This window comes from Drosophila sechellia, unplaced genomic scaffold, assembly GCF_004382195.2.
Source record: "Drosophila sechellia strain sech25 unplaced genomic scaffold, ASM438219v1 2R_2, whole genome shotgun sequence".
Classification (NCBI taxonomy): Eukaryota; Metazoa; Arthropoda; class Insecta; order Diptera; family Drosophilidae; genus Drosophila; species Drosophila sechellia.
In genome coordinates, this window is record NW_022611043.1 from 843,679 (window position 1) to 862,781 (window position 19,103).

The 19,103-nt window shown below is 40.7% G+C and overlaps 2 long non-coding RNA genes across 3 annotated transcripts; one reads left to right on the forward strand and one right to left on the reverse strand.

Moving 5' to 3' along the window:
• Positions 1-2,728: 2,728 nt before the first annotated feature.
• On the forward strand, positions 2,729-6,608 carry LOC116802411. 2 transcript variants are annotated; one of them, XR_004362727.1, is made up of 4 exons: positions 2,729-2,920; positions 5,485-5,685; positions 5,795-5,888; positions 5,944-6,608. It is a non-coding gene; the product is annotated as an uncharacterized LOC116802411 (long non-coding RNA). The 2 variants fall into 2 exon arrangements; XR_004362726.1 differs by having other exon boundaries at positions 5,485-5,888.
• A 7,783-nt stretch (positions 6,609-14,391) lies between these two features.
• Positions 14,392-14,955, reverse strand: LOC116802426. Its single transcript, XR_004362730.1, has 2 exons — positions 14,816-14,955; positions 14,392-14,734 (listed from the first exon to the last, which is right to left on the reverse strand). It is a non-coding gene; the product is annotated as an uncharacterized LOC116802426 (long non-coding RNA).
• Positions 14,956-19,103: the final 4,148 nt, after the last annotated feature.

The window sequence follows — 19,103 nt, forward strand, 5'->3', positions numbered from 1 at the left end:
TGACGTTTTAAGAGGAAAGAGGATTGAGTTTTGTTTATTGCTTTTGGGGCGGGTATTGAGGTTGTGGGCGTTATAATATTCGCTGAAGAAGAGCATATCGGCTTTGAAGCATAGCAAACTGTAGTTGTTGCTGCTATTGTTGCTGCAGTTGTGGTGTTGGTTTCTGAAGTTGCTGAGAGCGGAAGAGTTGAGAGTGGGAGAGCTGAGAGCGTAACTGCTGTGAGCGGGAGAGTTGAGTGTGTGTTTATTGGTGTAGCGGAAGTTGTTGTTGGTGTACTCGCAGATGAATTTGGCGCGCATTCTGCGCTCCTGTGCTGAGAGTAACTGTTGGGTCTCTCCAATGCTGAAGAGCAAGATCGGGCTCTTTCATCTCTTTGAGGGTGTAAGCTTTGATAATTGTTTGTGTAGTTTTATATGTGGGTGAATGAGATGTAGGAGTTGTTTTTATTTTGTTTAGCTTGAAGCTCTCGCTTCTGATTTTGAACGTCGGATGCGCTCATATTTTTGGTTTGTTTATTGTTTTCACTTGTTTTTTTTTTTGTTTATCTTGTTCACAGAGATATATAAGGTTTTTAACACATATATGATGGTTGATGGTTTTATATGATGGTTGCACTTGGGCTTGAATTTTGCACTTAAACTGCAATATTAACTAACGGACGGACGTGTTGTCCGTCGGGGTTGAAGTTCAAAGGCCTAACGGACGATACACCCTGCCCTATGTTATACTAAGCCCATTCGAGCCGGCACGGTGTCCGTTGTCAAGAACAACGCAGAAAAACGAATTCGACGAAGGAACGCGCATCAGATGGCGATCACTGTCGGAGTGCTTTGTTCTTTGTTGGAGTCAAGATATAGTGGTTTGTGGCCCTTCTTACATGTGATTATAAGTGACAGAGGTCGGCCGGTAACGGTGCGTGCACAAAGAGGACGCACCGAGAACTAACGGTACAACTGTTGTACCCCAGCGGGCCGTGCGCAAAAGGGGAAATAACGGGATCCCCGCGGCCTATAAAAGGACGGCGCAAGTGCAGCTCTGGGGAGTCAGGCTCAACACGCGAGGAGCCGTACGTACGCGAGGATAGTCGAGAAGAGTACCGGCGCGAGTCGCGCTGTCAGCGCGCAGTCGGAACGGAGTCTGAAGGCGGAGGAGTAGGAGGCAGGAGGAAGGAGTTATCTATAAGACAGTAGAATAAACGGCTATAATAAGAACCCATTGCTCTTCCTTGATCGGGCAATCACACAGATCATAAATTTGGTGGGACGAACGCACAAACTCTCTGAGCTAGCCGCTGCAATCCGTAGCGAGCGAAAATAAGAAAATCAGTTCGTTACATGATATTGTTACATGTTCCAAATATGTACGTTTGGATACATCCATAAGTTTTGCAAGCGAATTCGACATTCTGGGCTTACTGTCACTGATATTTTCTGTTGCTGCGTCCGGTTCAGCTTTCTCATTTGTGGAATGGTCCACGCATACCAAAGGGGTAGTACAGCCTATGCCACTTGCCTCTTGCTGTTGGTTAAAGATCTCTTCGATGGATTTCAATGGCCGCCAAATAATCATCGTACAGAAGGATAACCGTGACCTACATACTTGTCCTCGCGCTCTGCTCAGCATATTCGATCTCAATATTGGCCCAATGGGAAGGAAACTCGTATACAGGGCAGTAAAGAGCTCATTAAAAATCTCTCTACAGTTTCTTTCTTTCATATTCACAAGGAGGCCACTACAAATTTGGTCCGACAATGCAACCTACTTTGTTGTAGCAAATTACAAGTTGCTTGAATTGAGGCGCTTTGCCTGGCGGTAAAAATCGGTGGCGTTTTATTCCTCACAAAGGCCTGCCAATCTTGATGTTTTAGCTCCAGCATACTTTTGGAATGGTGGCCCGCCTTCATCATTTATCGAGACCGATGTGACAAACTTATACATCAATCGCTTGGAGAGCTGGCAGCGCAACGCCTACTTGCAGCAGATATTCTGCTCCCGATGGAAAGAAGAGTATTTAACCTTACTGTTTTCTGTATGTATGCAGATCAGCTGGGTGTGCATCTAAGCTCTCCTCTGCCTTGTACTCTCTCGCACCTACTCCTTTGGCTTAGCGCTCTGCTGCATGCGAACATCGATGCAGAATCACGGTAGGTTTTTTAAATGTTGCCCCAGCTCCGTCTCTAACTGTGCGATCCTTTCCATTATGGCCGCCACTTGCACAGTTGTGATCACCAGCCACATCCGCAGAGCTGGTAAGGTTACAAGTTGTTTTGGCCGTCGTGGTCGCAGCTGCGGGAACACCCGAGGCATCTAGCCTGGGGCTGCGCCGTGGCGAATGCTTAGTAGGCATCGTCTTGCAGAGTGCGAATAAAAGAAGAAGAACATGCAAGAAAAATACTTCGTGTTCGATAACAAACAGAGTAGTTGCAGATGCGTTATATTCTGTAGAATACACGTTGATTGAACTTAACTCAAAATACAATCAATATCATACGTACCGCAGTTTCTTTCCCCTCTCAATGCAGTAATTCTACCCGCCAAAAATGACTTTGCTTTTACAGATTTTGTGTGCCGGAATTACACAAACATCGAAATCCTGTCACGATTATCTCTAACTTCTAGTGGTTCTAAATTGAGACTTGACTAACTGTCGATAGCCCTAAAACGTTCCGCGACTCCATCATTTACATCTTTTTATATTGAAACTTCGGCTTTCTGAAGCTGGTTTTCTGTCTTGTAGTCATAATTTTTAAACTTCTTATTTATATTTTAATTTCAACTCTTTTTGGGATTTGCTAAGGAAATCTATACAAGTTCCTAAACATCTTACATCCACATTTGAAACATCGAATGATGTTTGGGTTACCGACTTAAAGGACTTAAATTTGGAAGCATATTCTGTCAAATTCTCAACACCAAATTGTAAGTATTTTTAGCTAATAACTATGAATACACAAATATAAAAAAAAAAGTTTATCCACAACCACTTCTTAGTATGATTATTTTGTAGAGTAAAACAAGAGAATATGTTTTAGTCGAGTTCCCCGGCTATCAGATACGCGAAATTTCAGAATTTTTATCATTTTATTCCCCAATATTTATCGATACCCCAGCTAGTGTTCCCATTCCCACTAGCTGTGTAACGGGTAGCAGATAGTTGACTATAGCATTCTCTCTATTCTTTTTTAGTATCTCACTTAATTTAAAGTTTTGATCTTGTGTTTTCGTGCACAGTGGTCTGATTTCAGATAAACATGGAAACCGTAAATGTTGTCTGCTTTTAAAAAATTGTTGCCAGGTTATAAAACTTGAGCAGCCAAAAATGACTTCTTGGCTAGGTGATAGAATGGTGCATACTAAGTGCGCTGGTTTTAATGAACGTACAAGTGATGACCTAGCAAAGGGTAAAAATCTAAATTACTGTTGTGATGCTTGCCTTGTGGTTGCGAACGAGATGAAATCGTTTATGCGCCAAACTACAGGTGGCTTTAAAGAACTCATCAGCAGTTTTGGCGTAGTTTTCGTCGAGCCGATGATCTTCTTTCCGCGCTTAATTCACAGTTTAATGGCCTTATCATCCCAATCGACATAGGTACGGTATTAAAAGTAAATTCAGAGAAGTCAACAAAGCGAATTCCCTGTTTTCGCAAGGCAAATTTTCGGAGGCTAAACAATTTTATAGCTGGATTTAATTGGTCCGATCTTTACTCCTGCAACATAATGGCGGATGCGATTGATATGTTTTATACCGCAATTAAATCATTTTTTGTTTCGATGTACTATCCGTCAATCTCTAAACCTCCTTGGTATAATAAAGAGTTGACACACCTAAGAAAAATACCGGTTCTCAGTCCATCCTTTGTAAATATTTAAGCGCTCGGTTAAACTTTACCGTGTTTAATGCTCAGTGCTACAAAAATGTAAATGTAAGTTTGCACAGGATCCGAAACAGTTTTATAATTTCGTTAGCACTAAGCAAGTTCTTACCCTTCCTCGCTATTTTTTGAAAACTCTACGGTTACATCGGATCAGGCAATAGCCGATCTATTCGCCGAGTTTTTTCAAACAACATATTAAACTTTACCTCATTCCGAACAGCCATACTCTTATGCGGTATCTAAGTCGAATCTAATATTTTGCCCCACTATAAACGAAAGCTCACTGCTAAACGATCTTCAGCGTGTTAAACCGGTCTATTCGCCAGGTCCCGATGGAATCCCTGGCTGTGTGCTCAGATTCTGTGCGGAAGCCTTGAGCAAGCCTCTACTGAAACTGTTTACCTTATCTCTGGAATCTTCACAATTCCCTCATATATGGAAGGAGTCCCTTGTGATTCCTCTTCACAAAAAAGGATGCAAGCAATTACAGAGGAATCTCTAAATTGTCGCCTATCCCAAAACTTTTCGAAAATGTTATCACTCCTCATTTGCATCACCTTTGTAGATCAATCATACCACCGTGTTAACACGGTTTTATGAAACGCAGATCTACAACCACTAACCTCTTGGAGCTAACTTCTTTCGTAATACAGGGTTTCAAAAATAATCTTAAAACAGATGTCATCTACACTGATTTTAGTAAAGCATTTGACTCTGTTAATCATTACCTTCTAGTAAGGAAACTTGAACTATTAGGTTTTCCTGTTGATCTTCTAAATTGGATTTCAAGCTATCTGAATGGCAGGACACAACAAGTCCTCTTTAAAAATTCTGTATCTTCTATTCTTCGAGTCCCATCCGGTGTCCCACAAGGGAGCCATCTTGGTCCGCTTCTTTTTACCTTATTCATTAACGACCTCCCCTTAATAATAAAACATTCGCGTGTACTTATGTACGCAAACGATGTTAAATTATGCCTCCAGTACAAGGACACTTCTTGCCATTTGGACTTACAATCCGATCTAGACCGATTTCAAATATGGTGCCGTGATAACATATTAGACTTAAATGGCTCCAAGTGTAAAGTTATGACCTTTTGTCGTGCCAACCCAATACGCACGACTTACACTCTAAGTGGGTGCTCTCTGGACAGAATAACACGAGTTGATGATCTTGGTGTTCTTCTGGACCCAAAACTAAAATTTTCTGACCATATTTCGTCTATTGTCAATAAGGCCAGGGGTGTGCTTGGTTTTATAAAAAGGTGGTCTAAGGAATTTGATGATCCTTACTTGACTAAAACCTTATTTATTTCGTTAGTCCGTCCGATTCTCGAGTACGGATCACCTGTTTGAAGTCCACAATACGCAGTCCAGTCGGCGGACCGCATTGAATCGGTCCAAAAAACTTTTTACTTTTTGCCTTGCGGCGCCTAAATTGGGATGTAAACCGTATATTACCTCCTTATTCCAGTAGACTACTTTTATTTAATTTACCGTCCCGAGCTAACCGTAGAACTATGCTTGGAACAGTCTTTATTTGTAATCTTATTCGTGGGGATGTTGAGAGTATTTTTACTATTTACTAATCATCTGTTTTTCTTTTCAGTATAATCTCCTTTCTCGTGGAATATTATCTTTGAAAGTTTTACAAGAGCTCCCAATAATAGTTGTACTAATGTATCAAATATAAAAAAACGCAGTACATGGAGAAGTTTCTGAATTCATTCCACTTATATTGACGACTATTAATTTTCAACCAACAGTCCCAAGAAGGAAATTATTAATAACATTTTCACTTAAATAAAATGTAAAAAATGTAGCGCGTATTAGAAAAAAAAGTGTACTAGATTTCGTTGAAAAGTTTTAACAGGCATCCATTATTTCCAATTACATGTATTACTGGTCACGATAACTAGTAGAGTCGATCTGGCAATGTCTGTCTGTCGAAGCGGAACATCTTTACATGGAGACGAACTGGTTCGCGAACATGAAGTTCGAACCCTGATTCACGTATGCAATTCTTTCACTACCTTTCTAAGACTAATTTGCACAATTTATTTCTTAGCTTACAACATCGTCGGTTGGATAAAATTATATGCTCTGTAACTTGTAACGAAATAAAGTGATGGAAGGCATTGGGTGTGGTGGTTTTGCTTGTACAGATACCTTTTCGCTACAGACATTAATGAATAAGATCAAGAATTGAGCGTGCTTGCAACAACAGAATAGATTAGCTAATATACAAAATCGGAGGAAGCTAATTAATCCATTCTGATGGAGACAGTTCTAAAAAGGGAGGAAAGGCTTGAGAATTCGTCGCCAGCGAAACACCGGTGTAATAATGTTCGCGGATTGCCCTACCCTACCTATGACCACTTTCCTTAAGAGCATGGCTCCCCTTTGGTACCCTATGTCCGGAGAAACATCAGCCGAGTTCAGTATTTAAGTTTTTAGAAATTCATGTTTCCTGTATTCATGGTAGTGACTAATAATTAATAACAATATTTATAACTGATGAAAATATGTATGTAATAAGGTCAATGCACTGTGTCTCCCTCTTTTGGTCGCGGTAACCAAAAGCTTTTTTCTCTTATTGTGAGATTCCCTTTAGCATGTAATTCGGCTGCCTGCGTGCAGTAATATTGTACTCAAGATTAGTCACAATAAATATTTCAAGCGAATAATAACTAATAATAAGTACATAATAAGCTAAATAAATACAAACTAAAGTTGAGGAAAATAAGGCCAAGGGTTTTTGTTTTTGTCGTGAATTCAAAAAAAAAATTATAAAAGTTATTCAAGAAAGTTATAATTAATGAATGCGAAGGGTACAGGCTGCTAAATATATTTTAGAGGAGGAACAAATTATTTATTTAAATTCTCCCATAAATCAGTTCCCATAATTCCCATAATTCAGTTTTTCAGAGAAGATAACTTTCTCTATATTCTTGCTCCAGAATTATTATTTTTTTTAAACCAGTTTTTTCCAAAAAAGTATGAATAAAAACTGTAAGAGAGTGGTTTGCGAGTAAATTCGGTTAGATTTATTTCCTTTTATATTTAATTGTCTACTACCGCAACACTATGAGGGACCAATAAATTGGTCGTAGTGCATTTATTCGAATCCTTAATTTTCTTTTAAATCATATGGAAATCAATTCAAAAATGAATCAAAAAAATTCCCAAATTTTTTTACTTATGGAATTTAGCTTCCATGATTTTTGCCGGCGTCCACTTAAAAAAAATAAAATTTTGTTTGCTATTAAATTGATATTTTATCGGTATTTTTCTCAGTGTATTTTGTGGGTCATTTCCAATAAAATTTTTTTTGTTAAGAAAACCAACTCCAAATTTTTTTACTCCTCGGCGAAAGATCGATCTCCCGTCGCAGATGAGCTGATATGAAAGCGTGGCATTTTCCACGAATACTTTGAAAATCTACGAACACTCGAATTTGGAATCGAACGACTTTAACCAGACTTTTCCAAATTTTACCCGAAAATTTAAACGCGCACTCTCAGAAAATTTACTCATCTTATATAATATAAAAAATAGTAAATACTAAAAAGAATTCAATTTAAATAAAATTAAAGAATACAAAAGTGATGTACACTAGGCCTCCTCCTCGGTACACATTTCTATAACTTATTGTAAAACCTTGTAATATATAATTAAAAATATAACTTCATTTCTCTCAGTTCAGAATGGCGGCTCGGTTATTTTTAATTTTTCCGATGTAAGGTTAGGTCAGACAGGGTTTATCAAGCATTTTCATATATATTTTAGATTTTTTTATGTTCACTTCATCAGGAACTTCTCACTGTGTATTCTTGACTTTTAACCCGCTTATTTTCCCCTCGCTTTTAACATCACTTGGTGGTTCTCTTTTAATTATACAAATTAAGAAGATTATGATGGAAGGGGGACTACCCTTCTTAACTGCTGGCCTAGGGACTCAGTCAGTTTTATTTTAATAAAAGAATAACGGCTATTGCCGGAGTTGTTCTCATACGAGCTTGTGCTCTTTATTCAATGGGGCTTCAAAACGAACTGAAATATAAAATGATTCTTAAAGCTAACAAAAGAATCGCAGCGGCCACACAAATATGCTGTGATTGCCGTCCGCGCACAAGTTTCCGGCCCAATGCCGGGTCAGCACTTTTGACGTTTTTATATCATATTTCGCACACTGAGCCAACTGTTCTAGTACGTTGGCTTGTGTTAACTACTCCCCCTTCAAGATTCCGGCCGTCCTCGGTTGGTCCTAACTCAGCGATCATCCCGTTTAGTTGGATTGCAGATCTACGCGCTCCGATGAACCGTAGGCAGGTGATGCCGATACAAATCATTGCACAACAAATCGCTGCTGCGATAAGTATTATGCGATGTGAATGGTTAGCATCTATTTCTCCCCCGAATTCTTTGATGAACTCCAAGTTACGTTCACTCAGCTGGTGAAGGTAGGGGAGACTCAGAATATCTCTGTTGGCGGTGATATTCAATGATGGGAAACTCGCTACCCCTGGAGCTCTTGTTTGGGCCTTGTCGTGATTTATGAAAGTGGTGGCGTTTATCACGACACGATCGTTGAAGGTGATGAGATGTGTGCCACGTAGGTAGACTTCTGTTCCGTTGTCCACCGTGACCCTAGCTAGCCGGTCATTGATGATGATGATTCCCTCACCCACGCGGGTAAGCGGGTGTAGGTCGCTTGGTTGCGACTCACAATGCGCTAGGACGCCTGCGTGTAGTTCCCTGGCGCATGAGCTTTCCGTTGATAATTGGCAAAAGGTAGCCCCCGCTGTTGGGGTGCAATCTTTGATTGTATGGACCTCTTCTCCACACTTTGCCACCATGTTGTCAGTTATCCGCAGCATAACTCCTTTGCAAGTGACCGGGAAAATAGTGACCTTCTTACAGGATAATTTTATTTTGGGAAATTTAATAATAAAGTGTATCATGTTAGAGGATTGTAGTATTTTAACGGACGATGCGGACATAAGATCCCCTATAGGGGTATCTGTGGGCTCTTTCAGCCAAACTGATTTTAAGTCTGCATGATCTAGGATATTTGGACTGACAATATTGATTTTCGCCAGTGTTACAGCCAACATTAAATTCTGTAACTCCATCATTAGTATTCTATTCCTAGCCAGCAGTGTCTCGTATAAATGGCCGGTGTCAATTTGGGTATTTTTATGAGTTTGTAGAATTTGATTTACGGTTGTTGTTAATTGGTTAATTCGATCTTGTATTCTAGTATTAATTCTGATTTGCCTATTGTTTGACTGTGTCAACTGCCACTCTGTGAATCTAATTCTTTCTAGATCGCCGGCATCCGGCGTCCCCGCTACTACCTTTAGCATTGAGCCTAGAAAATCTAAACTCCTTGCGATTCTATGGTGGATTTTCAACGAATCCAGCGTATCTCGAAGGTGCGAGATATCCACTTCTAGCAATCTCCTCATATGAGACTGTGGAAACATCTCGTTCATGCTGCTTGTTTCTTCTATTATGCGCATGTATTCTGAAAGATTTGCCGAGTGGGTCACATACGCGAGCTCCTCCCACACCAGGATCTCTCCATCTATGATGGGGATATACCTTGTCTGTGAGTAGTTAGTGATGTGCGCTGACACCAATGCCAGTGAGAGGAGGATGAAAACTCTGCACCTGTGGAAATGTATTTTTTTAGTCGCTTTTTCTTGTTCGCTGAGGTTTATCCCATCACCAATTACTTTTATCTTAAAACTAAAACATCGCGCCTTTGGCAACGGACTTAATGTCTACTAAATGGAAGTTTGCCAAATGGCTGGTGATAATAAAAAAATTTAAAATTAAGCGAGAGAGTCATTTTAAGTTGTCCTTGTGGACCACACTCCCTTCAATGAGGACCGTGGTCCCCAGGTCTGCTTGTATGGTTTTTTCCTCACACAAGGGAGTGAGTTTATTGCCAAGCCTTCTGTTAGTTTTGACCAAAACCTTTTCGCCCACTCCGAAGACTTTGTTTTGTCGAGAAGCATTCTCCCTAGACCTTAGCGCGTCCTGGGCCCTCTTAATTTTGTCAGCAATCCGTTCTTGTGTGCCGTCCGTGTATTCTTGTATTACGTCGACTGGCCTCTTGTCGGTGACCGAATGGATTGATTTGTTATATCTGGTAGTGGCTACCAAGATTATTTCCACGGTATCACTTAAGCCCTTGTCAATTTTTAGGCACCTGGCGAGCTCCAGTAGAGTGCTGTGAAAACGCTCCACTTGCCCGTTTGATACACTGTGAAGGAGTGGCGCATTGGTGATGCTGACGCCGAAATGGTTGTCTAGCATGGCCGTGATCGTGTGCGATTTTAACGATGGTTCGTTGTCGCAGTAAATCACTTTGGCCTTTGGGAAGAAATTCATTACCTGTAATAAGGCCGGTTTCAAATCCTCAATTGTTCTTGACGGCACGTGCTGTACGACGGCGAATTTCGAAAACTTGTCAATGCAAGTGAGAAAATATTTTTTATCCGTCGAGAAAATGTCTATGTGTAGCATCTCTCCTATATGAGAGGGAATCGGTGACTCGCCAATCTCTTGTTTCTTCGGATGCCTATCATATTTAGCTTTCGTGCATGTTTTGCAGTTTTGGACAATTTCATTGGCCATTTTTTGGAAGTAGTACTCTGTGAAAACCTGTTTAACATTTTCTTGGGCTGACCGGTGGGCCCTATTGTGTTCTGCTAATATGACTTCACTCCTTTCCTCGACCCCAAAAATGTCTGTAACACGGTTTTTGCGGTGCCAGAATTTTGTAGTCGGAAATCTCCGCACTAAAGCGTCCTGCGCCGTTGCTAACGTGTGCAAATCGCAATGGAGGGCGTTTATGCCCTTGGGGACTATTACGTCCGCAAGGTCATTGAGTAATGACTCCTTATCGGTGAAGTTGATTGGGTGTCGTGTCTTATTTTTGATGATAACGAAATAGCGTTTTAGCGGAAAGCGGGCCTCTTCTAGAAAACAGTTTAGGGGCTTATCCTTTGATTCTATGGTGTGGGTAAGGGAAATCTGACTGTGAATGGTCGCAACACATGATTCTGCGTCCTGTTCTTCTATAGCGTTAATTTGCTGCCTAGACAAGGCATCCGCAACCAAATTTTCTTTTCCCGGTTTATATACTACCTTCGCACCCGTTTCCTCGATGCGACCCTTCCACCTTTTAATTTTGCGTTAGGGTTAGAATCTGATATCGAGAATGCCAATGGCTGATGGTCAGCGAAGATAGTTATGTCTTTCGCCGCATAAAAATAGTGTCGCAGTTTGGCCAACGCCCAAACGATGGCTAATAATTCTCTTTCATTTGTGGCGTAGTTCATTTCCCTATCCTTGAATGACCTCGAGATCATTGTGATAGGACGGTTCTCTTTTGAAAGCACTGCTCCAATACCGTAGGCTGAAGCATCCGTCGTTAGATGGAATGTCTTCTTTTAATCCGGGTATCTGAGCAGACTTTGACTTGACTTTTTTACTGAGATATATTAGCATCGCCTATGGTTTTTAAAACCCAATCCACGTGCTTGATATGAGCATTCTCATTTTCTGAGAAGATTACGTAGACATAGCAAGTCTTGCCGATTTGCTCTCTGAGAATGTCATCTATGGCTCTCTGGAAGATGCTGGCAGCATTCTCAAGCCAAAGGGAAGCCTCTTGAATTCGTACTTCCCTCCGTTTACGCAGAAGGATGTTTTTTCGCGGTCATTTTCCGCTAAGACGATCTGGTGATACCCGGACTTGAGGTCCAGTGTCGTAAAGAATTTGGCCTTGCCCAAGTTGCCCAGTATCATGGAGATGTCTGGCATCGGGTATTTGTCTGGGATAGTTCTTTCGTTTAGTTTACGAAAGTCTATGACCAATCGTCTATTCTGATTGCCGGCCTCGTCGGTTCCTTTTTTATCAACCACCCATATTGGGTTGTTATAAGGAGACACCGACTTCTGAATTATGCCATTTTTAAGCAGGTCTTGGATTTCGTTGTTGACGAAATCTGCTGCCCCCATTGGGTATGGATATAATTTTGCGTAAATGGGCTCTTCACTAGTCGTCCTTATCGTGGCCACTACCGATGTGTTATATGGCAGGGCCTCGTTGGGATCTGCGAAGGCGTTTTTTCGGCTCCTTAACATCCCCAGAAATGCCTTCTTCGCCAAGGGTGGTGCATCTGTGCACTCCACGTTAGTGAAGTTGACGTCGGTGCAATTATGGAATGAAATCTTCTCAACTTCCTTACCCCACTTGAGTTGGGCGGAAGCAAGGCAAAGTGATGCACCGGCCTGTGTTAACAGATCGGCCCCGATTATCCCGTCGAATGTTGTAAGGTCTGGTAGAATGAAAAAGGTCGCTTTTAAATCAAAAATTGAGACGAAGCTTTTTTTGTAACGGTGGTGGTGCCGTGGATCGAGTGAATTTTGAAAGGGGAGTTCACCGGGCGGATATTCTTTAGCTCTTTGCGAGGTCGGATGAAATTTTTTGACGCGCCGGTGTCTAAAAGGAAATTCATTGGCACCCCCGCTACTCGTCGTCTGATGACGGGTAACAGGGATTTTCCCCTAAAAAATTGACGTAGTCAGAATCATACTCGGCAATGGCATCGTCGTCTATTTTCGATGCCGCTTTGGAGGCGGCGGCGGCATATGCTCCTGTGTTTTCTTCCGCATTCTGCATAATGAACTTAATTTTTTGTTGTTTCCTCACAGCGCCTGTGCGCTCAGAGGTGGCTGGTCTTCTGTTCTGGTAGGCATTTGCCTGGGTCGTCTGCAGCAATTTAGAAAATGATGGATCGACCTCCATAGGCTCTGTTGTGCCGTTGCCTTTGTAATTTTTTGCACTTTGCGGGTCGGCGTGCACCTGTGCCTTATGCTGCCTACTAAAATATGGGTTTTTGGTGTTATAATGTTGTAGGTCACGGTGGTCGTACCTGTCAAGTTGACGACCCTGCGTTTTTGCAGCAGGTTTGCGATCTTTGTCTTCTTGACTTTTTGCAAAACTGGCTGCAAAAACGTACCTCTCGTGGTTAGATTCCACTTCTTGTGCTAAGGCCAAAGCTGACGGCATGTCTTTCGGCTTTGCCGCGAAAAGCACATCAGTGAGGTTACGTTTAAGTCCCGAGATGAAAATACGCAAGGCGTCCTCTCGGAACTTTTCGCACAATATTTTTGCCACCGATGGCTCGTGGGACATATGAGCTTTATCTGTGAGTAAGGTGAGTTTTTTCTCGACCTCATCATAATATTGTAACATGGTCATGTTGTTCCCCTGTCTTAAAGTACTAATGTCCTGTTCAATGACATGCATTGGACGCTTGTCACTATAAGTGAAATCGAGCCGATTTATAATAGCATCGAAATTCAGTACAGTGCCAAACGAGGATAAAACGTTATTGGCCGCGCCCCTAACTTTGTTCCTAATAATTGTCACAGCCTCGTAATGGCGAGAGGTGCCGTTGAAATCTTTGAATATGCGATACGCAGCAATCGCCGCTTGTCGCCACGAAACATACGATTCCTGTGATCCCGAGAATTCAGGCAAATATTTAACGGCATCTAAAGTCATGCTACATGGGGAATTATTAGTTATGTCTATGGGCTCGTATGTTCTAATAACGGGGGCCCCTGCTGAGGTGGACGCGACATGTGTTGTTGACAACTGGCTGGCCAGCTCTTGAATTTTCTGACGCATTTCATTTCGCGCGAGTTCATTTCTGGCAGCTTCGTCCGCCAAAGTATTGGCCACAATTGCCTGTAATACAGCTTTGAGTTGTTCTGGGTCGATCGCCATTTCAGGGGGATTCGCGGTTACGTATCTTAGAGGGGAAGTTTGATTTTCGTTATCAGACTCTGAGTCTGTGGAGTACGGTTTACTATTCCTATACCGTGAGAATGTGGGCTGCATGAGCAGTCCAATTCACTTGGGTATGCAAAAGCTGCCTGTGTGGGTAGCAGTTGACCAAAGACAAACAAAAACAAAAAAATAAAGACAAAGACTGCAGCGTCGAATGTCGCGCTTACATCGAACGGAAACAAAAAACAACAATAACAAATGAACGTATGCGCTGTTATGAAGAATAATTATAATATTTTGCTTTTATTCCAATTGACACGAGACCATGTTTCAGTGTACCTGCTGGTTATTAATTTATTTTATTATTATGTTTTGTACTTATTATTTAAAAAATGTACGTTTCCGTGCAGACTTAAAATGCATTTAGCATCGGTTCCCACTCACATAATTTTTTCTGGTGTATGTGTGTTTGATGATCACTAATTCCCTTCACTTTTCCCGCGCCGCTGTCGTAAATTTCGTAAATTTCTCGCTGTGTGGGCGGTGTTTGTGATGGTGGTGGTGGTGGGTGGTGGTTCCTACCACTAGTTGAGCGCCAATTAAGAAGATTATGATGGAAGGGGGACTGCCCTTCTTAACTGCTGGCCTAGGGACTCAGTCAGTTTTATTTTAATAAAAGAATAACGGCTATTGCCGGAGTTGTTCTCATACGAGCTTGTGCTCTTTATTCAATGGGGCTTCAAAACGAACTGAAATATAAAATGATTCTTAAAGCTAACAAAAGAATCGCAGCGGCCACACAAATATGCTGTGATTGCCGTCCGCGCACAAGTTTCCGGCCCAATGCCGGGTCAGCACTTTTGACGTTTTTATATCATATTTCGCACACTGAGCCAACTGTTCTAGTACGTTGGCTTGTGTTAACTTACATATTTCTGGCAATTCATTTATATACACAACCCAGGGTCTCGATTTCTCGGCGGCTGCGGTCCCGCTGCGGCTGCTTCTCTTCGACTCGAATCTTTTCTCTCTTTCTACCCGCCTAAAAAGATAGATCCTTCGCGTCAACTGACAGATCACTTTTCCCCCGATATTCACAAAACTGTGGATTCCCCAGTCGAACCTTGGGGTCTGGGCGGTTGCACTGCTGCGCGATGGCTGCGTGATGGCTGCGCCAAGCGGAGATTTTTCCAGATTAAATTTCTGAATTTTCTGACACCGAAAACTTAGTCCGGGCTCCGTTTCGTGGCGAGGAAAACTCACTATAATAATATCTTTTAGCTCCAAAAATATTTCCAGACCCACAGGTTATAATTACTCAACGACACGAACTGTAGCGGAGAGCGCTACAGCGAACAGTTATTTTCTACGCATACAGTAAAAGCAGACATTTGTATGTGTGCACACGTATACTCATGCATTGTAAATTTGCCAACATATGCCCTTTACCTTAGAAGTTCTTAGACTTTAGGTCTATATTATTTTTCATCAATTGACGCCATGTGAAAAGTTCTAGTTTTGCATTGCCTTAACGTTAGGCTCATTTTCGCTTGTTAGTATTATTAATTTTTCATTAACGGTTTTAGTGTGAGTTTTTCTATACCAGGGTGTAATAATTATTTATGTGTTTTTATAATGATTTCTTTGAATTGGGCATATGTTTGAATGTCTATTAGTTTACTACTAGTTTTCATAGCTTTAGTGCAACTGTCGGGTCTTATGATTTGAATATACGCATTCTTAATGCAGAATTATTCTTTAATGATATCTTTAGCAAGGGTATCAGTCATTTCTTTAAAATTGATTTTAATTCTGGTTTTATGAAAATATTTTATTATTTGGACGTCGTCAAAATTGTCTTTTATGAATTCGAATTGTCTGTTATAATAATTAAGAAGTCTTTTTGTTATTGAAATGTGATTTTGGTTGTCTCTTGTGCACAGGTGCACAGTAGCTGCTGTGGGAAGGGAAACTGGGTTGTCTTCTCGTACGAAGTTTTCTTGAATTTGAACCCTAGATAGAGATAGATATTGAATATTGATATTGGTAGATATTGAATAGTATAATCGTATTCGATAAGTTTTATCTTCCATCTCTGTAATTTCATATTGGGATCTTTTATGTTACTTAGCCATACAAGTAGCCTATGATCGCTTAATATGTCGAACTTTCTACCGAATAGGTAGGACCTGAAATATTTTGTTGCCCATACTATAGCTAATAGTTATTTTTCTATAGCCGAATAGTTAAGTTCGTGATCGTTTAAAGTTCAGCTTGCATAACAGATGGGTTTATGCTCTTGGGATAATACAGCACCTATGGCTATATTACTTGCGTGTGTTGTCAGTGAAAATTTCTTTTCAAAGTTGGGGTATATTATATGGGGTATATATATGAGTACTTTTAGTTTCTCGAAGGTGGACATGTAATCATTATCTTTTGTGTTAATTACTGTTCCTTTCTTTAATTTGGAGGTCATAGGTTTTACAATTTTTGCAAAATTGTGAATGATCTTACGGTAGAATCCGCCGAGTCCAAGGAATGATTTCATTCCTTTTGTGGTTTTAGGAATACCATAGCTTAGAAATAGTAATGACTAATACAAGAGTATTCAGCTTGCGACGTGTGAAAAATTAAGGCAATGTTAGTTGGAGCTCATGGTGCAATGCGTCAAGAGAGTACTGCGTCATACCAAAGACACTAGAATAACAAGTTGCGTAACGGCCATGCATTGGTTTGGCACTATCCAGCCACTTTTTTGGTGAAGGCCAAATTTGCTCTCTTTCCGCTCGCTTACTCTGAGAGCGTAAGAACTAAAAATAGAATTCGCTTGCTTGTGTGAGTAAAAACAAGAGTCGAGAACGCGTATATGTATAAGTATGCACACACTTCTGACGATTTTCCGGCCCAAATCAATTCTGATTGAAGAAACGAATTTACAAATTTGGAGTTTTGGCTAATTAATAAAATAAAATTTAAAAATTCTCGCCCTGACTTTTATATTTTTAAAGTTTTTTAAATTCGTTTGTTAAAATTGACGCTCGAATTAGCTTCCGTTTACATATTTATATTTATGTTGATAATTAATTATATGTAATATATATGTCAGAGATTTAGTAGATCTAACGTATTATTTGAATGTAACCGAAATGATTTGGTTGATCCGTTATGTTAAGAAGGAGCAGCGAATAATAAAATTCACGAAAAGCGTTCCGTTATTGAGTGGGCATCATTTATGTGTGTATCAAAAGAGCATGGCGCCTGTTTTTGTTCTTGGTAGAGTTTCGTGAAAGCGAAGTAAGGATGATGAAAAAATTGAGTGAAGTTGAGGAATAGAAGAAAAGCATCGAGAGGGCGACGCTTGAGTGAATTAGTCTGGTTTGAACGATCGAAGGGACAATACGCAGGCGACTTGCTGTGCTTGACAATATGGACGCTGAAGTGAATGAAAAATCGCGCTGCCTTCTCCGACATCAGAAGTCGGATCGGCCTACTCCCAAGACATCTCTATTGATCAGTGGCGTGCATTATTAGAATCGCAAAGCAAAAATTTCATGGAGTTGATTAAATCTATGCGGACTTCCAAAATGAGGACGCAACCCAGCAAAGTTACGCTACCAAACTTTAATCCAGACACTGCAAGTGCAGATGTAGCTGCATGGCGCAAAACTGTCTATATAGTTATAGCAGAAAATGTGTTGGAAGGAAGCGCTTTGGTTAGGAGCATCCCAATGGTTATCCCAGATTTGCTACAGTGAAATTAATTACATGTACAACGATGGCCCAAGAGCAAATGAGTGTTTGTCTCTATATGCCAGCAGAGAAGTAACGGCATTGCTCTCGAAGTGGAAAGAAATGAGTAATGAAGAAATTGCTGTATCGGTCGTGCTCGCACATGTAGCTAAAATAGACCACCGACTGCAGCGTATATTATTCACTACTAATATCCAGACACGAAGCGAATTGGAAAAACAACTGCGTGCCTTTGCTTTTGGTAAACGCAATGACAAAAATTCACCAGACTGTGCTAGTGCTCCATAACATAAGAAGCAGAAATTATCATCTCTCATGAAGTGTCACTATTGTGACGAACCTGGCCATAAGTTGGCAGAGTGCCGAACCAGAATGGCAGAAGAAAATGGCGAAGAGTAACCCTACGCACAGCAACTCTACTCCAAAGAGGGACATGTCAACCATAAAGTGCTACAAGTGTGGAGATTTTGCATTTTGCATTTGTGCATTTTGCAACTAGGTGCACAACATCATCAAGCCAGGCTGAGAAACGAGTTGATGTGTGCGCCGTTGTCGATCCAAGAGGGAATTTGTACCAAATGGGTGAGCCTGTTCCAAACTTTTTTGATTCCGGACCTGAGTGTTCCTTATTAAAAGAAAAATTAGCAGATAAGTTCATGGGAAAAAGAATTAATAATACTGTGCTTATAAGTGGTATAGGTGAAGGCTGTAGTCTTGGACAAATATTTGAAGTACGATGTGTTGATTGGTCGTGACATCTTAGGTCAAGGCTTTAGTGTAACTATTAGTGCGAAGGAATTTGTTTTGTATAAAATTAATACTGTCAATACACTGTCTAGCATTAATAGTTTGAGTTATATTGATTCTATAAATAGGGATAGTAATTTGAGTCCGACAAAGCTGAACTTGCAGAAATATTAAGATCCTATGCGCCAAAATTATCCGACCAATTGATGCAAATAAAACCGTTATGAGGCGCCCTTATAGGCTGAGTAACGATGAAATGTTGTTGCTTAGAAGAAAAATTCAGGAACTTTTAGCCTCAAACGTTATACGTGCAAGCTGCTCCCCATTTGCAAGCAATGCTGATAGTGAAGAAAATGGATGGTAGTGATCGTTTGTGCATAGACTACCGTGAACTGAATTCAAATACAATTTCCGATAAGTATCCTTTGCCCTTGATATCAGATCATATTGATATTGATAGAAGCAAGTATTTTTCTAGACTTGTTATCGCGAGCAGGTTCTATCATATACCAATAAAGCTAGAGCTTTATCACAACAGAAGGACAATATGAATTTGTAGCAATGACCTTTGGCTTGAAGAATGCTTCATCTGTGTTTCAGCGAGCTATATTGACAGCATTAGGTGGGGTGGCATATTCATATGCTGTTGTCTACATAGATGATGTTTTAGTCGTAGCTGACACAAAGGAGGAGGCTTTTGTTAGACTGCGGGACGTGCTGAACAGGTTATCTAGTGCGGGATTTTCGTTTAACATGAACGAATGCTCATTTCTAAAGACGAGTGTTGAATATCTTGGTTATAAAATTTAGAATGGCGAAATAAGGCCACACAAGATTCAAGTATTGGCTGCATTGCCGCTGCCACAAACAGTTACACAACTGAGATTGGTTTATCTTCATATTTTCGACAG